The sequence below is a fragment of the Periophthalmus magnuspinnatus genome, chromosome 12 (genome assembly GCF_009829125.3).
Source record: "Periophthalmus magnuspinnatus isolate fPerMag1 chromosome 12, fPerMag1.2.pri, whole genome shotgun sequence".
Lineage (NCBI taxonomy): Eukaryota > Metazoa > Chordata > Actinopteri > Gobiiformes > Gobiidae > Periophthalmus > Periophthalmus magnuspinnatus.
The window spans coordinates 2031730-2049710 of NC_047137.1; the positions used below are offsets into that span (position 1 = coordinate 2031730).

General features: G+C 41.8%; 1 long non-coding RNA gene across 1 annotated transcript; it reads left to right on the forward strand.

Annotated features, from left to right (window-relative positions):
• Positions 1-10217: 10217 nt before the first annotated feature.
• LOC117379299 (uncharacterized) lies at positions 10218-10916 on the forward strand. Its single transcript, XR_004542071.2, has 3 exons — positions 10218-10268; positions 10355-10417; positions 10825-10916. It is a non-coding gene; the product is annotated as an uncharacterized LOC117379299 (long non-coding RNA).
• Positions 10917-17981: the final 7065 nt, after the last annotated feature.

The following is a 17981-nucleotide window of genomic DNA, read 5'->3' on the forward strand; positions in this document are numbered from 1 at the left end:
AAGACGTTTTACTGTAGACAGAAGACTCTGGAAGTTCTTCTGTGCCCGCTCCACTGTCTGGCCCCTGGTGGAAGAGTCGTTGCCCGTAGCCAGCACCACACATTTTGACACGCGTTGGTCAACAGGGGAATGGCGTACGTCAGTCTCCAAGGTGTCAGCTGTAGCACCAGGGGAGCAAATGTACCCAAAGGAGTATGGGCCATCTGCTCTGATGTCCACATCTCTCTCCACGAAGGATCTGAGATGTGAATCCCCGATAACCAAGACCAACTGGAAAACAAGAACAGCATTTATTAAACACTGAAGTGTGTAATATTAACCCAATTTCTTTTTAATTTTAGTTAACAGTTTACTAATAATCTATCCATGATTACTTTTACACCAGTAAATGTACAATGTGTTTGCATCTGCTGCTACAGTGTGAAATACAACCATGTTTTCTGTTTTAACAACTCCCAAAACAACATTTCGCAACTCAGCTGATGCCAGTTCATATGTTAATGGAGATGATGGTGGCTGTTGAGCCATGGTTAATGTGCACAATTAATATGCATAGGCTGGCAGCACTGTATTTACACACCTGGCTGACAGACTTAAATAACCTCTTAAAAATGTCACATCACTGTGTCAACACACTATAAACTTTTAAAATAAAATGGACATACCTCCTTGTTGGGGGATTCAGGTGGGATGCAGACTCTCAGCTGTTTCCCAGTGAAAGAGGAGCGTGTCCAGTGGCGCACGGCAGGACGCCAACCAGTCCCAATCCCCACTGTAAAGATACAAAAACATTGTATTCTTAATTTCATCTCTACAACTTGTAATTAAACTGCTCACATACACAACACAATCAGTAATAATATAATACAAAATAAACCCATACCAAACATAGGAGACATGACGAAACTCTGGCAGTGCTTAGAACAGAACACCTGAACAGCACCTGTTCAAAACACCTGAAACAACAAACAAAAATAAAACATTTGAAATGGTTGAAAATACAAAATTAGTACGTAATCAACATTATAATGTCAAGACCAACTCTAAACACCTAGGAGGTTAGTAATTTGTCCAAGAAACATCATGTTGTTTATTTGGCTCTGATGAGATCAGATGCACTTTCCCAAAACCATAACTATGGTTCCTTTTCAAGTATTAAAGTAGACTGACAGTAATAATAGTAGACCATTAAAAAGGTAACACAGTTTAGACATAAAAACAGACATTATAACTGTATATAATTCAAAATAGTACACATACCTTGATGCAGTCAAAAGAAGCTGTGACTTGATAGTAGTCGTCGCAAAAATATCAAAGTAAAAAGAAAAGTGAATGGTCCACACTAAAAGAAAGTAATCTTCCTCGTAGAGTGGGAAAGTATCCAAACTGAGAAAAAGTAAACTTCCTCGCAGAATGGGAGTCTTCTGAATGGCTTGCCAATCAAAGACACGAGCTCTTTCGAATGTCTGACTTTTAACCTGGTCTTCCCAGGTGTGGCCACACCCCTTGCACATAACCCAGCCCCCTTCCCCCAGCCCCATTTTTTCAGATATTTTTTTCCAGATATTTGCAGCCTTTAGGTGCAAATTTCCACCTTTGTCTTATTTATTTTTCTTCTATTTTCTTCTGGCAAACTACAACAACTTCGTAGCCACATGTACAATACATGTTGATAGTTATGTTTCAAAAACTGAGCTGAACTCTAAATAAGATGCCAACATTCATAGTATAATCATAATATGTTCATTATCCTTACAAACATTAATGCTATTAATATCATCCTGGAAAACTGCCCTTTCAAAAGAACAAATGCTTGTCTCATAAGCTTATAAAACAACAGAAATCCAAACTTATAATAACTAATATTATTAAGATAAACACCATGACAACACCAACATATTTAAGCAAGATACACGTGTTTGCCCTTCATTTCTGAACTCCTCCTGCTACAAAGACAGTGTTTATCTCTGTTCAAACACTACTGCTCTCACAATATCAACGTTCATAAATAATTATATAAAATGGACATACTATATACTACACATAAAATAATAGGATAAGGTTTACATGAACACCACCGTTCCACATAATGCAACTTTATGTTACCTTACCTTTAATAAACTGATTAAATAGTAACCACAAAGTTACAGTAAATTACAAAACTGTAATTAGGAATAGACTCTAATGTAAGTACTGAAATCAAATTCAGTTTCAGCCTCTTTGGAGATGAGCTTGCTACATACTTCTTGACCTGTATTCACATGGAAACAAGACTAATGTGTTATTGTATTCTCTGCTGATGGCTGTTGGGCCCAAACTCTCAGCTGTAATGACTCTGATTACATATGAATAGTACAAGTCAAATAGCCCTATCACAACTCTACCCCCCAACCCCAAGTCATTCTCATTGACCAGACATTTTAATGTCAACACTTCTGTTTTGCACTGTACAGACATCATCATAAATGTATCAAATGCAACTATAAAAAAAACAGAAAACCTCAGACTACCATAGAAGAAAATACATAAAAGAACAAAGTAGCTTGTTCTTATGACTAATGTTATACTGTATTCTTCATGAATACACAGATATCTTCTCATTCTAATACCTTGGTCCTTTGCATCAAATGTAATTCCTCTGACAAATGTACTTTTCTTTAATTCCGCAGTACATCACTTTTCAGCCGCAAAAAAAAAATTCAATACATGCGCGTTTTAATTTTGGTTGAGTTTATAGCACAGATAATTTCAACACACTTGCTTCCTCTACTTGCTTTCAAAGACATGTTTTTGGTTTTTTTTAATGACCACTCCTTATAAATATCTGGCAATGACAGAAGAGAAACCACAACACTCTTCACTGAAACTGTAGAATATTTAACATTTGAAATGATTACAGGTAAGTCACAATGCAGAAAATGTACTACAGAATTGTACTCCTGAAAAAATTACTTGGCTAAAACGCACTGAATTACAAGTACTACTGCCAAATATATATGCTACATGTGTCTACTAACATTTTACATACATCTTTTGTGCTATACTTCATTGATTAAACCTGTATTCAGATGTTCAAATATATATCTACATATTCTCTAAACTCTGATCAATGCAGCAGTGCAGTCCACAGAGGTGGGACACACATGGACTGAGACAACCAGGACTGTAAGACAACTCTGTAACAACCCCCGTGTTGTTGCAATTTCACAAAAATACAGTCCATTGAATTAAACACCACAAAGTGTTGAGTTAAACTCTGACTCTGACCTGTCTGAATCAGCTTCTACATGAATTAAAAACACATCTTTGAGAACAAGCTCACCTTCCAGTTCTTTAGTCATATAATAATCATTTATATTCTAAATATATACCTTTATACATGTGCTCACCTTGTTGTGCCATAATGAATGCACTAATTATTCAATCTGTATCCAAACTGCTGTCTCTGATCATTACAAGGCCAATACAAACATTAAAAATATATGTTCTAACAGCCTCAGAGCAGTTACTGACTCATCATGTTTGCCTATAGACTGTACCTACAGCTCTATGTTACCATTTACTCTTAAATACAGTTGCAGACTATAAGCTACTGAAACCAGTAATACATAGTGAAACAAACATACTCCAAATACTTATAAATTAGTAGTTTATCATGTTCTCAGGGTGAGCTTCATCTGCATACATATGTAAAACACTGCTGATGTGTGGATGGACTGTGCAGGAGACCAACATCAAAGCTGTGAATGGCTCCAGACTTTTGCATATGACAGGCCCAACTCTGAGTCCTCCCCCAATAACACTCAAAGCCTCATCTCTGTCAGTACTACTACAGACAATACAAATGCAGTTTCAATTTAAACTAATTTCAGTGTCTTCTTTTTTACACATCTAAGCACAGTCACATTAAGTGAAGTCTTCACTGAGCTTCACTAATGCACAGGGCCTGATGTTGTTGTCCAACAAGGTCCTGGGTTCAGCTCATTTCAATTCACATTTACATTTCTCCACCTGTGTCTGCTGTAGTATTAACTTTTATGTAAGAAGCAAAATTTCCCCTTTAACAGAAAGGAGCACGACATACTAGAACTAACTACTACTACTACAACTACTACAACTACAAAAAAGATCCCCCTCAAGAGTTTTATTTCACTTTAAAAAAAAACACAGCTCAAATGTATTGATTCCAAAATAATGGTTTGATGACAGGCCCATTGTGCAAACGACTCCTGGTGCAAACAGCTCCCACAGAGGAAACACTAGACACAGTAACAACGAACAACAAAAAAATGTAGGTAAGATTATTGAAATAATTAGCTTGAAAATACAGCACAGTAAACCACATAAATCATTACTCCATTAGAGTAGTCAAAAACACATATACCAAAAAACAAGAAATGATACTCATCAAAATCACATACAAATCATTATAAAACATAGAATTTACCTACTTATTTGAACAAGTAGCAAAACTGAAAAAGCCACAATTCAGTTACACTGCATCAGAACAAGAATAAAATCACATATATCTGGACCACTGTGATTCTGCAGATATAACACCTAATGGAAATATCAAACTAAGTACTGTTATTAGTGGGGAGACAGTGGCTCAGTGGTTACAGCGTTGGTCCCCCAACCCAAAGGTCTTAAGATCAAGTCCCGCTCGGACCAAGTTCTGTCTGTGTGTGCTTGTGAATCAGGCTGCTAGCCTCTGAGACAACCAGGACTGTAAGACAATGTAACAAATGTTGCAGGATTGAATCCCGCTCGGGAATCAGGCTGCTAGCTCTCCAGGTGTACAAACAGCAGTGTGACATATACAATGGAAGTAATGTATGTATGTAGGATGGTGGTATGGTTTTTGGTGGCATAAATCCCGCGGTCGCAAGGGGTGGCGAGGGCCTTTATCACTGCTTGCAGTTTTAATTAGGCCCGAGCCTGGGACTCCGTCCCGGCGAGGGACTCATTAAAACCGCGTCCGGGGCGTGGAAAATGGCAAAAATCAAGTAGTAAACACGCCCCTACATGGCAGTGAGTGGTGTCAAAAATTAGAACTCGACGAGCTCTAATTGTCACAAAAGACCCCGAGAAAAAATAACGAAAGACGACTCGGTAGCGCCACCTCAAACTTTGATTTTCATGGGGCCAATGGGAGCCCGACTCGGAAAAAAGTCGACGTAAAAATCCGAAACTCACATAAAAAAATAGAACATGTCGGGACATGACAAAAATGATATTATGGCCCCGCCCTAAAATGTACAGGACGTCGGCCATATTGGATCAAACCCGGGAACGACAAAAGTGCACACCCTCGCATTCAGGACATTTTCTCACACAGTTTTCATCAGAAACACGTCAAATTTGGTCAAATCCCACTAAACCCATGTGTGATTAAAGATTATCAATTACATTTTGATTATGACTTTGGGTGTGGTCAGGGTGAATTTTCAACAAAATCGCAAATTTTGGAATATTTCAAAAAAATATTTCTCTTTCACACATTTTTCTTTGGGAAAACGCTAATACAGCGTTTATGCACATTTGTGAGCTGAACGCAATTATATGCAAATCAAGGCACTCTCTCACAAAATGGCTCTCTAGCGCCCTCTTCAAATTTCATTTTCAAAAATTCATAGAAGACAATCGATTTGTGGTGGACGTGTGAAAAAATTCACAGGGCCCTTATTTGTGACGGGGCACAATGTGAGAAAGTCACATGACTGTAGCTGTTATGGTTTAGGAGAAAAATAATGGGTGGAAAAAAAATTTCCATTATTATTATTATTATTATTTATCCCCTCCCCGAACCGCCACCTTAACGTGGTGGAGGGGTTTGAGCACCCGAATGATCCTGGGAGCTATGTTGTCGGGGGCTTCATGCCCCTGGTAGGGTCACCCATGGCAAACAGGTCCTGGGAGACGGGTCTGACTAAGAGCGGTTCAGAAGCCCCCATGGAAAGTAAAAGATCAAGGCCAGTTACATCGCCCGGACTGGCATTACCGGGGCCCCACCCTGGAGCCAGGCCTGGGGTGGGTGCTCGCCAGCGAGCGCCTGGTGGCCGGGCCTTTCCCCATGGGGCCCGGTCGGGTCCAGCCCGAAGGAACGACGTGGGGCTCCTCCCGTGGACCCACCACCTGCGGGAGGAGCCATGCGGGGCAGGTGCAAAGAGATCCGGGCGGCAGTCGAAGGTGGGGACCTCGACGACCGGATCTCCGGACATGGAGACTAGCTCTGGGGACGTGGAACGTCACCTCGCTGGGGGGGAAGGAGCCTGAGCTTGTGCGGGAGGTTGAGCGTTACCGGCTAGATATAGTCGGCCTCACCTCCACGCACAGCTCGGGCTCTGGAACCCAACTTCTTGAGAGGGGTTGGACTCTCCATTTCTCTGGCGCTGCCCGCGGGGAGCGGCGGCGAGCTGGTGTGGGCTTGCTCATTGCCCCACAGCTCAGCCGCTGCATGTTGGGGTTCACTCCGGTGAACGAGAGGGTCGCGTCCCTGCGCCTGCGGGTCGGGGACAGGTCTCTCACTGTTGTGTCGGCCTACGGGCCAAACAGCAGTGCAGAGTACCCGGCCTTCTTGGAGTCCCTGGGAGGGGTACCAGACAGTGCACCAACCGGGGACTCCGTTGTTCTCCTGGGGGACTTCAACGCCCATGTGGGTAACGACAGTGACACTTGGAGGGGCGTGATTGGGAGGAACGGCCTCCCCGATCTGAACCCGAGCGGTGTTTTGTTATTGGACTTCTGTGCTAGTCACAGCTTGTCCATAACAAACACCATGTTGGAGCACAAGGGTGTCCATCGGTGCACGTGGCACCAGGACACTCTAGGTCGGAGGTCGATGATCGACTTTGTTGTCGTGTCATCTGACCTCCGACCGCGTGTCTTGGACACTCGGGTGAAGAGAGGGGCTGAGCTGTCAACTGATCACCACCTGGTGGTGAGTTGGATCCGCTGGCGGAGGAGGAAGCCGGACAGACCTGGCAGACCCAAGCGCATTGTGAGGGTCTGCTGGGAACGTCTGGCGGAGCCCTCTGTCAGGGGGGTCTTCAACTCCCACCTCCGGGAGAGCTTCTCCCTGATTCCGGGGGAGGTTGGAGACATGGACTCCGAGTGGGCCATGTTCTCCACCTCTATTGTCGATGCGGCTGCTCGTAGCTGTGGTCGTAAGGTCTGTGGTGCTTGTCGCGGCGGCAATCCCCGAACCCGGTGGTGGACACCGGAAGTAAGGGATGCCGTCAAGCTGAAGAAGGAGTCCTATCGAGCCTTGTTGGCTCGTGGGACTCCTGAGGCAGCTGATGAGTACCGGCGGGCCAAGCGTGCCGCGGCTCGGGCAGTCACAGAGGCAAAAACTCGGGGTTGGGAGGAGTTCGGAGAGGCCATGGAGAAGGACTATCGGACGGCCTCAAAGAGATTCTGGCAAACCGTCCGACGCCTCAGGAGGGGGAAGCAGTGCTTCACCAACACTGTTTACAGTGCGGGTGGAGAGCTGCTGACCTCGACTGGGGATGTTGTCGGGCGGTGGAAGGAATACTTTGAGGATCTCCTCAATCCCACTGTCACGTCTTCCGAGGAGGAAGCAGAAACTGGGGACCCAGAGGCGGACTCGTCCATCACCCTGGCTGAAGTCACTGAGGTGGTTGGCAAGCTCCTCGGTGGCAAGGCTCCGAGGGTGGACGAGATCCGTCCTGAGTACCTCAAGTCTCTGGATGTTGTGGGGCTGTCTTGGCTGACACGTCTCTGCAACATCGCGTGGCGGTCGGGGACAGTACCTGTGGAATGGCAGACCGGGGTGGTGGTCCCTCTGTATAAGAAGGGGGACCGGAGGGTGTGTTCCAATTACAGGGGAATCACACTCCTCAGCCTTCCCGGTAAGGTCTATTCCAGGGTACTGGAGAGGAGAATCCGACCGATAGTCGAACCTCGGATTAAGGAGGAGCAGTGTGGTTTTCGTCCTGGTCGTGGAACACTGGACCAGCTCTATACTCTTCATCGGGTCCTCGAGGGCTCATGGGAGTATGCCCAACCAGTCCACATGTGTTTTGTGGATCTGGAGAAGGCATTCGACCGTGTCCCTCGTGGTGCCCTTTGGGGGGTGCTCTGGGAGTATGGGGTCCGGGGCTCTTTGCTAAGGGCTGTCCGGTCCCTGTATGACCGGAGCAGGAGCTGTGTTCGCATTGCCGGCAGTAAGTCAGACCTGTTCCCGGTGTATGTTGGACTCCGCCAGGGCTGCCCTTTGTCACCGGTTCTGTTCATTATATTTATGGACAGAATTTCTAGGCGCAGTCAGGGGCCGGAGGGGGCCTGGTTTGGGAACCACAGGATTTCATCTCTGCTGTTTGCAGATGATGTTGTCCTGATGGCTTCTTCGAGCCAGGACCTGCAGCAGGCACTGGGGCGGTTTGCAGCCGAGTGTGAAGTGGCTGGGATGAGAATCAGCTCCTCCAAATCCGAGGCCATGGTTCTCGACCGGAAAAAGGTGGTTTGCTCTCTCCGGGTGGGTGGTGAGTCTCTGCCCCAAGTGGAGGAGTTCAAGTATCTCGGGGTCTTGTTCACGAGTGAGGGAAGCATGGAGCGGGAGATTGACAGGCGGATTGGTGCAGCGTCTGCAGTGATGCGGTCGCTGTATCGGTCCGTTGTGGTAAAGAAGGGGCTGAGCCGGAAGGCGAAGCTCTCGATTTACCGGTCAATCTACGTTCCTACCCTCACCTATGGTCATGAGCTCTGGGTAATGACCGAAAGGACAAGATCGCGGATACAAGCGGCTGAAATGGGCTTCCTCCGCAGAGTGGCCGGGCGCACCCTTAGGGATAGGGTGAGGAGCTCGGTCACACGGGAGGAGCTCGGAGTAGAGCCGCTGCTCCTACACGTTGAGAGGAACCAGTTGAGGTGGCTCGGGCATCTGCTCAGGATGCCTACTGGACGCCTCCCTAGGGAGGTGTTCTGGGCATGTCCCACCGGGAGGAGGCCCCGGGGAAGACCCAGGACACGCTGGAGGGACTATGTCTCCCGGCTGGCCTGGGAACGCCTTGGGGTCCCACCGGAGGAGCTGGAGGACGTGTCCGGGGTGAGGGAAGTCTGGGAGTCCCTGCTTAGACTGCTGCCCCCGCAACCCGGCTCCGGATAAGCGGAAGAAAATGGATGGATTATTATTTATTTTGGTGGCCGGATTGAAGTCACTTTTGACCCCCTGAACGTTAACGAAAAGTAAATTTTATTGGACCCAAAATTCAAGACTGGTGAAAAATTTATTATTTTTACCTATGTTTATAAAAATTTTGAAAAATGTCTCAGTAGCGCCCCCTAAAACTCCAATGCATTTTTTGGCAAAGTTTGACATAAACATTTGAAATTTTGCACATACATCCTCCTTGACATACTGATCAAAAAAGTCAATGAGATCATACCTCCATCTGCAACTATGTTACCGTGGTAACATAATAAATGTGTCATTGAAATGAGTGGAGTTCAGAGTACTGGACTTTGTTGTAGACTAAATAGATGCTCTACACTCACCAAACTATGGCCTACAATTCAAGATTGGTAAAAAAAAAAAAGGTGTTTTTTCATGTGCAAAAAAATTTACGTATCAACATGACTCAATAGCGCCACCTCAAAAATCAAAATACATTACATCAATGAGAGACCTTTTTCATCGTAGACAAATGAAATGTGGTACAAACATAGAACATGTCAAGACAAGTACAAAATTATATTATGACCCCACCCTAAACCCTACAGGAAGTCGGCCATTGTGGGCGGAACCCCATTTTTCCTAAATTTTACCTCTCACAATTGGATTTTTCGTGCCTTGGATTTTCTTTCAAGAAATTTACAACTTGGTAAAAATGAACTAAACCCATGTGGGATTATAGGGAACTCTCTTGGATTTTCCTAAATTATGAAATGTGGGTGTGGCCAGCCTGCAAAGAAAAAGTATGTTTTTTGAAGTTTTAAATGGCCCGTAACTCAAACATGCAGTGTCCTAATTCCCGGCATTAATATACTGTAACCCAGGTTGAAATTCTGTCTTATTAAAAAAGTTTTACTAAACTCCTACTTTGACCTGCCGTTAAATCTTGTTTATATAAAAGCTGCATTTATATATTTATTCCTGCCCTCCATGTCTCATACGTGCCATACGTAACCGCACCCCTAATTACGTGACCCGCGTCGGCCAATCACAGCACACAGAGCACCTTTTCAATCTGTGCCAGCAGCTTCCCAGTCAGAGCTGTGGGGGAAGCTACCGAGGCAGCTGTGAAAAGGTTAGTCTCAAACAATTAACAACATTCGCTCTTTTCTGTGTTTTGTAAGCTTCAACAAACTAAGTAGTCCACTTTTAATATTGTAGAGCTAACCTCCGGTCCGTGGGGAGTCCGTTGCCGCCATCATGCGATGTTAAACTGAGGAATTGGTGAGTTTTGAATGAATGAAACGCGCTGTTAGCATCTGACGCTAAGCTAACTAGCTTAGCATTAGCATGCTCGGGCTAACGCTGGTTTCTTGTTGTGCTTATTGTAAACCATATGTAGTGCCTTTTTGGCGCATTTAGCACTTTCTTGTCAATTGATTATTCATTGTTATGCCAGTAATTTAAGACTCAATTATTGCTAAATGATTGTTTTAAATGTATTCATGTGAAAACCTGCAAGGTTAACACTGCACCTTGTTCAGAAATTATTTAATTGCAATTGTATTTTGAATGGTAAATTAATCCGTGTACACAATGAAATTGAGCAATGTAACCTAGCTCAGGTTAATTAATTTAGACATTTGATTTTTATTCAAGTCACTTATGTAATCCTGTTTATCCAAATGCAGGCCAGGTGTTCTTGATTAGGATGGCGAGCTAAGACCGGAACCTACATCTTCATCTCACCCTACGGGTCTGGTAGGAGGCTGACACAGCCTGCCCCCCCCCCCCCCCACTCTTTCAATCTTTTGCTGACTTTGTAACTGTGATCAAAGCCAATGGACACTATTCCAATGAACAATACAAACGGATACTACGCAAAGAACTCATACTCTCAAACATTGGAAAGTCAGTAATAAGTGGACGCCACCCGTATGGAGTACTTCTTTTCATTTTTTTTCCTTCTGTTGCTACTAACTCATCTCGACCAACTAGAACTTAAAGTGCACTTACCTATCGAATCTGCAGAGTGTAAATATTTGGGGTTTCATTATTGTTTTCATTATTGTATTACTATTTTGTGTTTCACTAATTTTGTTTCTGTAAATATTATGTTGTACTATTCACTTTAATATACGGTGCCAGTACCCAACATAATCCCTGCCTCTTGCTGCATTTCTTACTTACTACACCAGCTCCAGCAGTCGAATCCCAGTCTTCTGATCTCAGTCAAACTCAGCCCAATTCATTCACCCATAAGTTAGCACGCAAATACATGCTTGTTCAAAATATTCGTCTGAGTGCATAGATATGCAATTCACATTTGTCAAATATTACATAGCTCCACAGCGCCCCCTTGAAGTTTTAAATGGAACATAAAAAAATTACTTTGTCACAAACATTTGAAATTTGGCATGGACTTTGCTATTGCTATACTGAACAAAAAAGTCAAAGAAACCATATCTCTATTTTCAAAGGTGTTGCCATGGCAACGTCTGACATTTCTCTTTGAAATACATAGGTTTTGGTTAACTGGGATGAAAAATATTTACTTTGTCATAGACCATTGAAATTTGGTACACATATTCCTCTCATCATATTTAACAAAAAAGCCAATGAAGACATACCTCTATTTCCAACCGTTCAGGCGTGACAATGTCATAAATGGTCCCATTGGAATGAATGGAGTAGTATTACTCAGTCGCTGATTTTGGGGGGAGGAGTGATGTAAGCGGGAACGAAAGGCGGGAACGAAAGGCAGGATCTCCGCGGTGGCCTGTACCCAGCGGTCGCAAGGGGTGACGAGGGCCTTTATCACTGCTTGCAGTTTTAATTAGGCCCGAGCCTGGGACTCCGTCCCGGCGAGGGACTCATTTAAACCGCTTCCGGAGCGTGGAAAATGGCAAAAATCAAGTAGTAAACACGCCCCGACATGACAGTGAGTGGTGTCAAAAATTTGAACTCGACAAGCTCTAATTGTCACAAAAGGCCGCGAGAAAAAATAACGGAAGACGACTCGGTAGCGCCACCTCAAACTTTGATTTTCATGGGGCCAAAGGGAGCGCGACTTGGAAAAAAGTCGACGCAAAAATCCGAAACTCACATAAAAAAATTGTACATGTCAGGACATGACAAAAATGATATTATGGGCCCGCCCTAAAATTTACAGGAAGTCAGCCATATTGGATCAAACCCAGGAACGACAAAAGTGCACACCCTCGCATTCAGGACATTATCTCGCCCAGTTTTAATCACAAACACTTCAAATTTGGTCAAATCCCACTAAACCCATGTGTGATTAAAGATTATCAATTACATTTTGATTATGACTTTGGATGTGGTAAGGGTGAATTTTCAACAAAATCGCAAATTTTGGAATATTTCAATAAAATATTTCTCTTTCACACATTTTTTGTTGGGAAAACGCTAATACAGCGTTTATGCACATTTGTGAGCTGAACGCAATGATATGCAAATCAAGGCACTCTCTCACAATATGGCTCTCTAGCGCCCTCTTCAAATTTCATTTTCAAAAATTCGTAGAAGACAATCGATTTGTCGTGGATGTGTGAAAAAAATCATAGGGGCCTTATTTGTGATGGGGCACAATGTGAGAAAGTCACATGACTGTAGCTGTTATGGTTTAGGAGAAAAATAATGGGTGGAAAATGCGTTTCCATTATTAGGCCCGAGCCTGGGACTCCGTCCCGGCGAGGGACTCATTAAAACCGCATCCGAAACCCGGAAAATGGCAAAAATCAAGTAGTAAACACGCCCCGACATGGCAGTGAGTGGTGTCAAAAATTAGAACTCGACGAGCTCTAATTGTCACAAAAGACCCCGAGAAAAAGTAACGAAAGACGACTCGGTAGCGCCACCTCAAACTTTGATTTTCATGGGGCCAATGGGAGCCCGACTCGGAAAAAAGTCAACGTTAAAATCTAAAACTCACATCAAAAAATAGAACATGTCGGGACATGACAAAAATGATATTGTGGCCCCACCCTAAAATGTACAGAAAGTCGGCCATATTGGATCAAACCCGGGAACGACAAAAGTGCACACCCTCGCATTCAGGACATTTTCTCGCACAGTTTTCATCAGAAACACGTCAAATATGGCCAAATCCCACTAAACTCATGTGTGATTCAAGATTATCAATACATTTTAACTTTGGGTGTGGTCAGGGTGAATTTTCAACAAAATCGCAATTTTTTGAATATTTCAAAAAAATATTTATCTTTCACATATTTTTTGTTGGGAAAACGCTCATAGAGCGTTTATGCACATTTGTGAGTTGAACGCAATGGTATGCAAATCAAGGCACTCTCTCACAAAATGGCTCTCTAGCGCCCTCTTCAAATTTCATTTTCAAAAATTCGTAGAAGACAAACGCTTTGACGTGGACGTGTGAAAAAAATCACAGGGGCCTTATTTGTGATGGGGCACAATGTGAGAAAGTCACATGACTGTAGCTGTTATGGTTTAGGAGAAAAATAATGGATGGAAAATGCGTTTCCATTATTATTATTATTCTTTATTATTTTGGTGGCCGGATTGAAGTCCCTTTTGACCCCCTGAACGTTAACGAAAAGTCAATTTTATTGCACCCAAAATTCAAGACTGGTGAAAAATGTATTATTTTTACCTGCGTTTATAAAAAATTTGAAAAATGTCTCGGTAGCGCCCCCTAAAACCCCAATGCATTGTTTTTGCAAAGTTTGACATAAACATTTGAAATTTTGCACATACATCCTCCTTGACATACTGATCCAAAAAGTCAATGAGATCATACCTCTATTTGCAACTATGTTATCGTGGTAACATAATAAATGTGCCATTGAAATGAATGGGGTTCAGAGTACTGGACTTTGTTGTAGACTAAATAGATGCTCTACACTCATCAAACTATGGCCTAAAATTCAAGATTGGCAAAACAAGTTGTATTTTGATGTTCAAAGAAATTAATGTTTCAAAATGACTCAATAGCGCCACCTCAAAATTTGAAATACATTATGGCAATGAGAGACCTTTTTCATCGTAGACAAATGAAATTTGGTACAAACATAGAACATGTCAAGTCAAGTAAAAAATTATATTATGACCCCACCCTAAACCCTACAGGAAGTTGGCCATTGTGGGCGGAACCCCATTTTTCCAAAATTTTACCTCTCACATTTGAATTTTTTACGCCTCGAATTTTCATTCGAGAAACATGAAAATTGGTCAAAATGAACTAGACCCATGTGGGATTATAAACAACTCTTTTGGAATTTTCTGAGTTATAAAATGTGGGTGTGGCCAGTCTGCAAAGAAAAAAGCCATTTTGTAAAGTTTTAAATTGCATGTAACTCACACAGTTAGTGTCCTATGTTCCGGCATGAATATACTTTTTTATTCAAACAGTTGATCTGAACACATAGATATACAATTTACACAGGTCAGACAATAAATTGCTCCACAGCGCCCCCTTGAACTTTTGAATTGGACCAAAAAAATTACTTTGACATAAACATTTGAAATTTGGCATGGACATCCCTATTGATATACTGAACAAAAAAGTCAAAGACACCATACCTCTATTTTCAAAGGTGTTGCCATGGCAACGTCTGACATTTCTCATTGAAATACATGGGTTTTGGATAACTGGGATTAAAAATTATTACTTTGTCATAGACCATTGAAATTTGGTACACATATTCCTCACATTATACGGAACAAAAAAGCCAAGGAGAACATACCTCTATTTTCAACTATGTTACCGTGGTAACATAATAAACGTGTCATTGAAATGAATGGGGTTCAGAGTATTGGACTTTGTTGTAGACTAAATAGATGCTCTACACTCACCAAACTATGGCCTAAATTAAGATTGGCAAAACAAGTTGTATTTTCATGTGGAAAAAAATTGATGTTTCAAAATGACTCAATAGCGCCACCTCAAAAGTTCAAATACATTACGGCAATGAGAGACCTTTTTCATCATAGACAAATTAAAAATGGTACAAACATAGAACATGTCAAGACAAGTAAAAAATTATATTATGACCCCACCCTAAACCCTACAGGAAGTCAGACATTGTGGGTGGAACCCCATTTTTTTCTAAATTTTACCTCTCACATTTGGATTTTTTGCACCGTGGATTTTCATTCAAAAAACTTGCAAATTGGTCAAAATGAACTTGTCCCATGTGGGATTATAGGGAACTGTCTTGGATTTTTCTACATCATAAAATGTGGGTGTGGCCAGCCTTCAAATAAAAAGCAATATTTTGAAGTGTTAAAGTGTGCATAACTCACACATGCAGCGTCCTATTTCCCGGCATTAATATACATTTTGTTTAAAAACTTGATCTACACAAAATGATATACAATTTACATATGTCAGATTTTTTTTTCGCTCCACAGCGCCCCTTTGAACCTTTGAATTGTACCAAAAAAATTACTTTGTCATAAACATTTGAAATTTGACATGGACATTTGACTTGTCAAACTGAACAAAAAAGCCAATGAGAACATACCTCTGTCTGCAACTATGTTACCGTGGTAACATAATAAATGTGTCATTGAAATGAATGGGGTTCAGAGTACTGCACTTTGTTGTAGACTAAATAGATGCTCTACACTCATCAAACTATGGCCTAAAATTCAAGATTGGCAAAAAATATAATGCAAAAAAAGTAATGTTTCAAAATGACTCAATAGCGCCACCTCAAAAATCAAAATATATTACGGCAATGAGAGATCTTTTTCATCGTAGAAGTTGGCCATTGGGGGCGGAACCCTATTTTTTCAAAATATTTACTCTCACATTTGGATTTTTTGTGGCGTGGATTTTCATTCAAGAAATTTGAAAAATGGTCAGAATTAACTAGACCCATGTGGGATTATAGGCTGCTCGCTTGGATTTTTTAAAGTTATAAAATGTGGGTGTGGCCAGCCTGCAAAAAAAAAAGATGTTTTTTGAAGTTTTAAATGGCCCGCAACTCAAACATGCAGTTTCCTATTTTGTGGCATTAATATACATTTTGTTCAAAATCTTTTTGTTAATATAATTATATAAAATTTCATAGGTCAGATATTATATTGCTCCACAGCGCCCCCTTTAATTTTTAAATAGGACCAAAAAAATTACTTTTTCAAAATCATTTGAAATTCGGCATGGACATCTGGCTTCACAAACTGAACAAAAAAGCCAAAGACAACATACCTCTATTTGCAACCATGTTGCCGTGGTAACATAATAAATGTGTTATTGAAATGAATGGGGTTCAGAGTACTGGTCTTTGTTGTAGACTAAATAGATGCTCTACACTCATCAAACTATGGCCTAAATTTCAAGGTTGGCTAAAAATGTTGTATTTTCATGTGCAAAAAAATTAATGTTTCAAAAAAAGTCAATAGCGCCACCTCAAAAATCAAAATACGTTTCGGCAATGAGAGACCTTTTTCATCGTAGACAAATGAAATTTGGTACAAACATAGAACATGTCAAGACAAGTAAAAAAATTATATTATGACCCCACCCTAAACCCTACAGGAAGTCGGCCATTGTGGGCGGAACCCCATTTTCTCAAAATTTTACCTCACACATTTGAATTTTTGACGCTGTGGATTTTCATTCAAGAAACTGGGAAATGGGTGAAAATGAACTAGACCCATGTGGGATTATAGTCGACACCCTTGAATTTTTGTAAGTCATAAACTCTTGGTTTGGCCAGCCTGCAAACAAAATTGCCATTTCTTTAAATATTTACATAGGTGACACATTACATTGATCCACAGCACCCCTTGAACTTTTGAATTGGACCGAAAAAAATTACTTTGCCATAAACATTGGAAATTCGGCATGCACATCTGGCTTGGCATTCTGAACAAAAAAGCCAAAGAGAAAATACATCTATTTGCAGTAATGTTTCCGTGATACTATAAAATAAATATGTAATTGAAATGCATGGGGTTCAGAGTTCTGGACTTTGTTGTAGACTAAATATATGCTTTACACCAGTGGTTCCCAACCACCGGGCCGTGGACTGGTACCAGTCCATGGATCAGTTGGTACCGGGCCACCGGCTGTCCAAGAAATAATTAATTATTTACGTTGTATTTATTATCTGAGTCTGAACAATCGTTTATTTTGAAAAATCTTTTATTTTGAAAAACTACCGGATTCTCTCAGTTACATTTTCATCACTTGAGCGCTTGAACTTAATCCACAAATTAGCAAAATGAGTAAAAAACAGACGTCTTTGGAAAGTTTCTTTTCGAAGGGGAAAAGGCCCAGTGAAGAGACAGGAAAAGAGCCACCTTCCAAGAAAAAGAAAGCTTTTAACAGACAATACCAGGAGTTCTACTTGAACTATGGATTTATCACGACAGGTGATTCCCACAGACCAAGCCCGCTCTGCATAATATGCGGCGACCAGCTCTGTAATGAGGCAATGAAGCTTCAAAACTGCTCCGCCACTTGGAGAGGCCCCCCCCCAGTCCACGGTAAAATTTTCAAGCGTTGGCCGGTCCGCGGTGATAAAAAGGTTGGGGACCACTGCTTTACACTAATCCTGGCCTAAAATTCAAGTTTCCCAACAGAAGGAGTAATCCAAAAGCACAATTATAAAAGATGAAAAAAGTTTCCGTGGCGCCCCCTTAAAAACTCAAAATAATGCCAATGGAAGAAGAGGCCAAACGTTTTTAAACCTACAAAAATTAAAGTTGTCATGACAATACCACATGGAATGATGAGTAAAAACTGTATTATGACCCAAAATAGTACTTGCCTTACTTGTAATATCTCCACCCCACAATATCTTTCAAAAGACTTGAAAATTGGTTAAACTAACCAAGA